Source organism: Callorhinchus milii, unplaced genomic scaffold (assembly GCF_018977255.1).
Source record: "Callorhinchus milii isolate IMCB2004 unplaced genomic scaffold, IMCB_Cmil_1.0 Scaffold2, whole genome shotgun sequence".
NCBI classification, from domain to species: Eukaryota; Metazoa; Chordata; class Chondrichthyes; order Chimaeriformes; family Callorhinchidae; genus Callorhinchus; species Callorhinchus milii.
This window is the reverse complement of record NW_024704743.1, coordinates 29,876,619-29,885,434: the sequence shown is the minus strand read 5'-3', so window position 1 is coordinate 29,885,434 and position 8,816 is coordinate 29,876,619.

Below are 8,816 nucleotides of genomic sequence, written 5' to 3'. Positions count from 1 at the left end.
TTATTATAATTAAAGGCTAATTGAAACACAGAGTGAAAGCAGAGTGATTCTACTTCACTCAAGATCTATTGCAGCTTTGGAATTGCACAGAAAACCTCATCTTTTTTGCCTTTGAGTCAGAAGATTATGTATTGAAGCCCTACATTAGGACTTTGAGCTCATAGTCTAGGCTGACACTTCTACGCAGTGCTGGTTATGTACTGCATTGCCAGAGGTGCCATCCTTTGGATAAGATGTTAAACCAATGTCATGTTCAGATGGATGTTAAAGATCCCATGACACTACTTTTGAAGGAAGTTTCTCCTGGTGTTCTAGCCAATAATCCCAGAGAGATACAAATTTATCATTCACTTCAAGGTTATTTGTAGGACATTGCTGGGAGAAATTGGCTGCTACGTTTATTGATAAATATAAAGTCACTGGACTTTACAATAAATCCCGTTAAGTACTTTGAGATGTTTCAATGATGTGATAATCAGTAATATGAAATACATAGAGTATTATGCCCTGGGACTCTACCCTTCGTGAGAGGCGTTATATACATGCAAGCTGTTGTTTATTCTTTGAAAGTGTACAGCATGAACCAATACAGATCATTAATATGTAAACATGAGCAACCTAAGCATCGTCTAAGCATCTTTTCATTGTTGTTGATTTCTCTCGGAATGCTCTTTCAATCTCTAAACTTTCACCAGAAAAGTCCACTTAGTGAACCGACAAAGTAAACCTTAATGTGATATCCAACTTGGTGGTGTATATTTTTCTGAAAATACTGATCGAAAGGTACAATCCCATAAGAATGGCAATAAGAACATAAGAACATAAGAATTAGGAGCAGGAGTAGGCCATTCGGCCCTTCGTGCCTGCTCCGCCATTCAATAAGATCATGGCTGATCTTCTCACCTAATTCTGATTACCTGCCCTATCCCCATATCCCCATATCTGTTTGATGACAATTTCTGGTGGTGAATTTTAACATTGTTTAACTAGATATGACTGCAAACTGGGTCACCTGAATACATTACTAACGTCCCAGTTATGTTTCAGGATATTGCACCTTTGCAGCAGAATCTATTACACCACATCGATGTCAAGCCTGCAGCGTGATGATGGGCAGGGTGGTCCTCGCTGGATAACCAGCAGGAAAGCTTGCTCTCAATGTCAAGCTATGGGGTTTTAGTTGGTTAGACTCCAACATTATCCCAACACACAATCAGGGGTCCCCAGGCCTTGGATCTTGCCAACCTACACCTTATACAGATAAAAAAAAGTAATAATTTGGTCACGCAATCAATGACTACTTGTGAGGCACTGTTGTGTGCAATTGGCTGCCGGGTTTCACCCACAAAATATACACTCAATTCACTTTACAATATATTCTGTGAAGCACTTTGAGATTTCTCATGATGTAATAAGGCGCTATATCAAATGCAATGATTATTGTGACACACTTGGGTATTAGGCACGAGGATGTTTCCCTCCAGGGAGCGAGCGCACATTCCATTACTTCTGGAATTTCCATGCGGGATGCATGGAAAGCTCAGTTTGGTTTGGATACTCTAAAGCATGGTAATGGGAGGAAGCATGTGTCAGACACCCAGCTGACCCCAAAAAAGTGTGATGCAGTTTGACATCAAACAACAGAGCAGCTAGAACAGATGGACTTGCACCAGTGGGGCTGTGCATCATAGCCAGTGCAAAGCAAGCTCCTTAAAAAATATACTTTAAAAAGAACTCAAGTGGCCCACTTATATTGCCTTTAAAGTTCTATCCTTCTATCAGTTTTCCAGTTTTAGAAATGAAATCAGCACTCAGGGGAAAGCTTTACTCTGCCCTATTCAAGAGCAGCGTGGACAAGCAATGTTCTCTAACTGCACTGCATGGTGGAGTCTAACAGCTGGAAGATAAATGTAGTGAACAGAATTGGCCTAAATATAATGCCTCTGTCGATGCTCATCTTAAAATAACATCAGATAAAGAAAGACAGTGAAAGAACAAAGATGTAACTTGATAAGGAAGTAAAAGGAAGCATATATTTAATAACAAACCTGCTACTGTCCACACCAACAGAACACCAAGGGCACACAGCAGGGAAGGCATTTTTCCAAGGAAAGCTTTTAAGTAACAGGCATCAGCACCTTTTAGTCCACTTTTCTCTTTCTTGCTTCAATGGCAATTCTGACAACACATGAGAATATCATCAACCAACAATATAATGCACATATCAATAAGATCAATATCATTGATGTATATGGACTCATTTATTCATTAGACAGTTCTATAAGGTACAGTACTCTTGTTACACTTGAAGACTTATTTTATATCTGTGCTTCTGACTGAAGCTGACAATGATTTTCTCTGTACAGGATCTCTGTCACAACATAGCCTCATTCCATTCACAGAGATAGTTTGCCAAATAATAGATTTTTCAACTTATCCCAATATTTCTTATTAAAATATAAATAAATAATCCTTGCATTTGATATAGTGCTTTATCACATCTTCAAGACGTCTCAAAGCACTTTACAGGATATATGGTCAAGTGTATTGACTTGTATTTTGTGGGCGAAATGTGGTAGCCAATTTCGCACAGCAGTTGGCCATAAAATCAAATTTCTATGGTTCTATGGAACTCTTTATCTGCCAACTGGACATCTCTATGCCTAACTGTTGCCACTACTTAACTATACCAGTATAATCTGAGTCTATTCTTCAAGGAACTTAGCTGGTATCTATGTTCTTTATACACTTGACCCCACTAAGTTTAGAAGAGCAACAATCATAATATATCAATAAAATAGAGAATGCTGAGAAAAGCTGTGACAGGTTTGAAGAGCTAAAGAGTAGGTTAAAATAAACTTGTCCACACTGAGGTTTATCGAAATATCCTTTGAAAATAGCTTTCAAATGGGAACTAATCAACGAAAAAGGAGTCAACTTTAGAGATATGGGGAAAAGGTGTGTAAATGTTCCTGTAAGGTTTGCTCTTAAAGTACCCAGTGCAGACATGATTAGCCGAATGGCCATCAGATTTCTATGGTTTTATGCAAATTTCTGTGCTGCAAATTTCTATGGTTTTACGGTTCTATGGAACACTTTGCCACAAATAGCGATTCAAACGGAGACCAAGACAATTAAAAGGGAATTGGATAAAACATTTGATGAGGAATAATAGAAAACAAGGAAAGAGAAGGGAATTTGGTTCAGAGTCGTTAGCTCCAGTGGGTAAACTAGCGCCAGTGTAGGCTGAAATGGCCTCCTCCTGTGCTGTAATTTCTCTGATCTATTCCCATTTGCAATGGATGTTCCTGAAGGACAATATAATGGATTGGAGCTTAATTGCGCTGTGCCAACAAATGGTCATACACACATTGTCATCAGTGGGGGCTCCACACATTGACTTTGCAAACCTCAAGAATGAGGAGGCTCAAAGCAGCAGTCAAATAGTTCACCACTGAGTCACCGTGGAGCATTCTTGTGCATAGCCTCCCAGAGGCAGAGGACTTGGAGCAGGCTATTCACCTGACATACTCTTCAGACATCCTCCCAATATGAAAGGCGTTATATAAATATAAACTGTACTGTATTGATGTTTGTGCTGCAATAGTGCATGCGTTGGCGAAATAAAATATATCTTGAAACAAAGTAATGAAAAATAGCACGTGCAGACGGGGAAGGGGAAGCTACACTACATTTTAGGGCAAGTTTGCACCAACAACAACAACAAAATTAAATTTATAGAGCAGCTTTCACGTCGGGAGAATGTCCCAAAGCGCTGAGTTGGAGAACAACCAACAGAGTCCTTCTGATTGTAGATCCTGTGGTGAAATAATTAGCTGCACTTCCTCTCAGAACACAGCTTGGCAGCGCCACAGGAAGCAGGCTCTGGTTCAGCAAGCGTGCTGAGAGAAGCCAAGAAGCAATCAGGAACACATCAATCCATCGGGGAAACCTAACCAGTCGAGGAGAATCGTCCAAATCCATAGAAAATGAATATGATGGCCTTTTAAAGCAGGCAGGTTGGGGTTACAGTGTCCGTAAGAGTGACAGGCTCTCCTGCTCTCAAACACTAGGGGCGAGAACCTGAGACACCAAATCTCACACGGTTTTGTTCCATTTTGTTTCATTTATTTTAATCCATTTATTTTGCGTCACAAAATACACAGTCAATCCACTTTACAATATATTCTGTGAAGCGCTTTGAGCCTTTGTAGGGCTTTGTAGGTGAGGACCAGGATCTTGAACTGGATCCTCTGAAGGAAAAGTAGCCAATGGAGTCGACTGAGAGTGGGGGAAATGGGGTCACGGAGTTTGGTGCGGGAGAGGACACGGGCTGCAGAGTTCTGGATTATCTGCAGCCTGTGGAGGGAGGAGTTGGGAAGGCCGACAAGCAGGGCATTTGCATATCGAGCCTGGAGGTAATGAAGGCATGAACAAGAGTTTCAGCGGCCTGAGGGGTGAGAAGTGGTGGAGTCGGGCGATGTTACAGAGGTGAGGGAAGGCAGAGCGGGTCATGGCTTGAATGTGGGGAAGAAGACAGTTGAAGGTCAAACAAGACACCAAGGGTCCTGACTGGCGGTGAGTTGTAGTGTGTAACCATGGAGGTTGATGCTGCCAGAGCCTGAGGTGCAGAGGCGCTGGCGCGAGCCAATCAGGAGGGATTCAGTCTTGTTCACTTTCAACTGTAGGAAATTTGCCCTCATCCAGGACTTGATGTCCGACAGACAGTCTGTCAGGACAGCAGTGGTCCTGGAGTTGAGGGTGGAGGCAGAAAGATAGAGTTGGGTGTCATCCGCATACACGTGGAAGTTGACCCCATGTCTGCGGATGATGTCACTAAGAGAGAGCATCTAGATATTAAAGAGGAGAGGGCCAAGTACAGAGCCCTGGGGGATGCCAGACATGACAGTGTGGGGGCTGGAGGATAAACCATTAGAGGCAACAAAGTGGAGATGGTGAGAAAGATAGGAATCGAACCAGGCAAGGGCAGGTCCGCGAAGATTAAGTAAAGAGGAGAGGCGGTGTATGAGGATGGAGTGGTCGACAGTGTCGAAGGCGGCAGAGAGGTCGAGGAGGACAAGGAGGCAAAGGAAGCCCTGATCACAGATGTTCAGAATGTCATTAGTGACTTTGACCAGGGCTGTTTCCGTGCTGTGGGCAGCGCGGAAGCCGGATTGGAGGGGTTCAAAGAAAGAATAGCGAGAAAGAAAGGAGCGGAGCTGGGACCCGACGACTCATTCTAGGACCTTGGAGAGGAATGTGAGATTAGAGATGGAGAGGAGGGATGGGTCCAGGGAAGGTTTTTTCAGGCTGTTTTTAGGGGGTTGAGAATTGTTTTTAGGGGGGTGGGAAGCAAAACAATTTTTCTTCTCTTCCAATTGAGGCTTCCTCTGCTGCCAGGGACACAATACAATACCAAATTTCATGTGTATAGCTCCTTTCATGTCAGGGATTTTTCAGCTTACCCTACGAGTAAGATAGAGAAATCACCACTGAGGTGGAGACTTCACAACTGCTTTGTGCTTGGAAAACAGTGTAGTGTAACCAGTTGTAGTCCAACCCACAGTTGGACTACAACTGGTCTCTGTGTACCTGGACTTGTGTTGAAAGTGAAAATCAGATGAAGCCTCAGAATATAAAAAAAAGTTCAAGGGAAAGGTAAAGCAGTAAGCTTGGCAATTGCTTGGCAATTCTGGAATATATTAGTCACACAGATGAGTTCCCTGTGCTTCTCCCAGACATTGTACCATAATTCACACAGGAGAAGCAGGAGGCTTCTATCAGTTCATATTTACTTGCAGTATGACTAACAAAACCTTTTGGGAATAACAGTAGCTAAATCTGTCCATATGAAAACCTCTATGTGCAGCGAGCACAGGGCTCTTCAACAGCCAGTCCAAGAACAGAAACTAATCTATGATAACCTCAGAGGCGGTCCATACCATAACACTCTTTAGTTTAGTGACATGACCGGTTCTTTTACGAATGGTCCACCACGTTTGTAGATAAAACTGAGCTGATCCCTAATATCAGGAAGGTTGAGAAACATTGATCTAGAATCACAAAGTCTTGTAATATCAACCAACAAGCCACATTTACTGCAAACTAAATTACCTCGATTCTCTTCCAGCCTGGCTGACCCTGTTGTAACAACAACAAATTATATTTGTAATAACGCTTTTCATGTTAAGAGGACGTCCCAAGACTCTGATGTAATACAGTCTCAGGTGGGGGAAGGGGTCTGAAAGGTTCTGTTTCAAATTTATGTAAAACTCTCGCTACATGTTTTTCACAGCCCAGCTGCACTGTTGTGCCTTTAAAAATCTTTTACAGCTTGTAAATCTGATGTAGCAGCGAATCTGTGTCTTCAGTTATCCTCCCACCTCCACCCCTTGCCCTCCACCTTTCTTGAATCTAGCCCCCACCTTGGGGGACGTCCTTCTGATGTGAAAGCCACTAAATAATGCAATTTATTGTTGTTTGTTGTTGCCATAATAAGAACGCTTCCCATTCCAGCCAGCTCCGTACTTACGGAAAAAAAACACTCAAAGTTTCGCCTATAAAATACAGTCAATTCACTTCACAATATATCCTGTGAAGCGCTTTGAGACTTCTAAACCACGTGATAAGGCGCCAAATGAAATACAAGGATTATTATTATTAAGTCAAAATATTCTTCTGCAAACTATTGTTCTGTGCGCAGATATAGAGACAGGAGAGGTGATTTGATTTGTGTTAATCCTCAAGTCTTTGGATCTGCTATGTTCATTTCTCCCACTCTCTTGCTGGCTTTTGTTTTGCATTTGAACGAGTTTTCTCCCGTTAGCTCCAGTTGAATGAACTGGGCTGATACAAGACCATCGAATCAGGCTGCTGTGTGTTGGTTAGATCCGAGTAAACTGCAAGTCAGCCTGCCTCTTGGGTTGGGTTTAATACTGGGAAGTGATCCAGAGGTTCAGTGACTGACCCTTTTGTGTGGCTGGTGCGCACATGAAATAGGAAATGCTCCTCCTGACCAACAGGTCGCACAAGCGAACCAATCTCTCTGTTTATTAAACTCAATGTGTGTGAGACAAGCTCCCTGCACAGAGAGCTGAGATCTCAGTCAGTGGCCCTGACTTGCTGGGGATGAGGCTTTTCCAAGTCGGGAGTCCTGTAGCTCAATGGTTAGAGCACTCGCTTTGCAAGTGAGAGACCTGAGTTCAATTCCAGGAGGGGCGAAACCTTGGGCAAGTTTCCTTACTCCACACGCCTAATAATAATCCCTCCAAAACAAAAAAAACCCAATCATAAATTGGTCATCTTCAATCCATGACTGTTTGTGGGACAATTGGCTGCCGCGTTCGCCCACAGATATACAGTCAATTCGCTTTACCGTATATTCTGCGAAGCGCTTTGGGACGTCTGGAAGACGTGGAAAGCGCTATATCAAATGCAAGGATTATTATTATTATTATTATTATTATTATTCTCCACGATTTATCATTATCCAACCTGACTTGCTCCCATTGCCACCTACCCAACCATTGGCACTTAATCCGCTCATCTAACAAGAGATGCAGAAATAGGCTGACACTGACTCTGCAAGAGTCTGGTGAGGGAACAAGTCCAGCTCTTGCACACACACACACACACACACATACAGCTGCGTCCATCCATTGCATACATCGACGTGCAAACCAAACAACACCGCAGCAGTGAAGGATGCTTCAGTCAGGAGGTGGATGGATGCTCTGATGGGACGGGCTCGAGTCTCTTACCTGTGCAGCCACAGACACTCGCCGGTCTCTCTCTCCCTCTCTCTCTCTCTCTCTGCCTCTCTCACAGGGGGCGGCCTTTCAGCTCTCAATGAATCGGCAGAGACATCGCTTCGCCCCACCACCACCTCCCCATCACCTCCCCATCACCTCCCCGCGCACTGTGCATCCTCCACCTGCCGTCTTCAGTCATCTGTGAAAGCCCCGAGTGCAACCAAGCCAAGCCAAGCCAAGCCACGCCAAGCCAAGCCAAGCCAAGCCACGCCAAGCCAAGCCAAGCCACGCCAAGCCAAGCCACGCCAAGCAGCCGCTGTGTGTGTGTGTGTGTGTGTGTGTGCATCAGCCTCTGGTGCACAGAGCACAGGGAGAGTCTGGCTCTGGGGGATGGATGTGAGCGCATCGCGCATTTCTGTTTGTCCAATAAGTGTGATCTCACTGCATCTGCTCCAAACACACACACACACACACACACACACCACCACTACCCACACACACCACACCCACCCACCACCCACCCACACACACCACACCCACCCACCACACCACCCACCCACCCACCCACACCACACACACTGCTCTCACTGCTGGGTGGGGAGATAAAGGCACTCTGGAGTCCTGGTCGCCTCCACACATGATGTTGTTCGGTCGCTCTCACTGGATATGTGTCTCAGACACAGACAGACAGACACTCATTCCACTTTGCAATACAATCCCGTGAAGCACTTTGAGATGTCTCGATAATGTGATAAGGCGCTATATCAGATGCGAGGATTATTATTATACTTACCGGTGTCCTTAAAACACACTGTGCAATTAAACATCCAATATAAAGCAGACAGACTCACCAGTGATCCCTTTCATTGGTTAAATGCAACAACTGTTTGAAATGCACAGCCAAATTCCACATAGGATAATGCCTTGAAAGTGCTTCACAGAGAGTATGAGATCGCCAAGAAGGGAGGGTTGAGGATGTTGACCAAAGTTGGGATTAAATAGACAATACGACGGTTTGGAAGGCAGGAATAAAATGGGGGTGGTGGGGGGTTGGATAGAGATCAG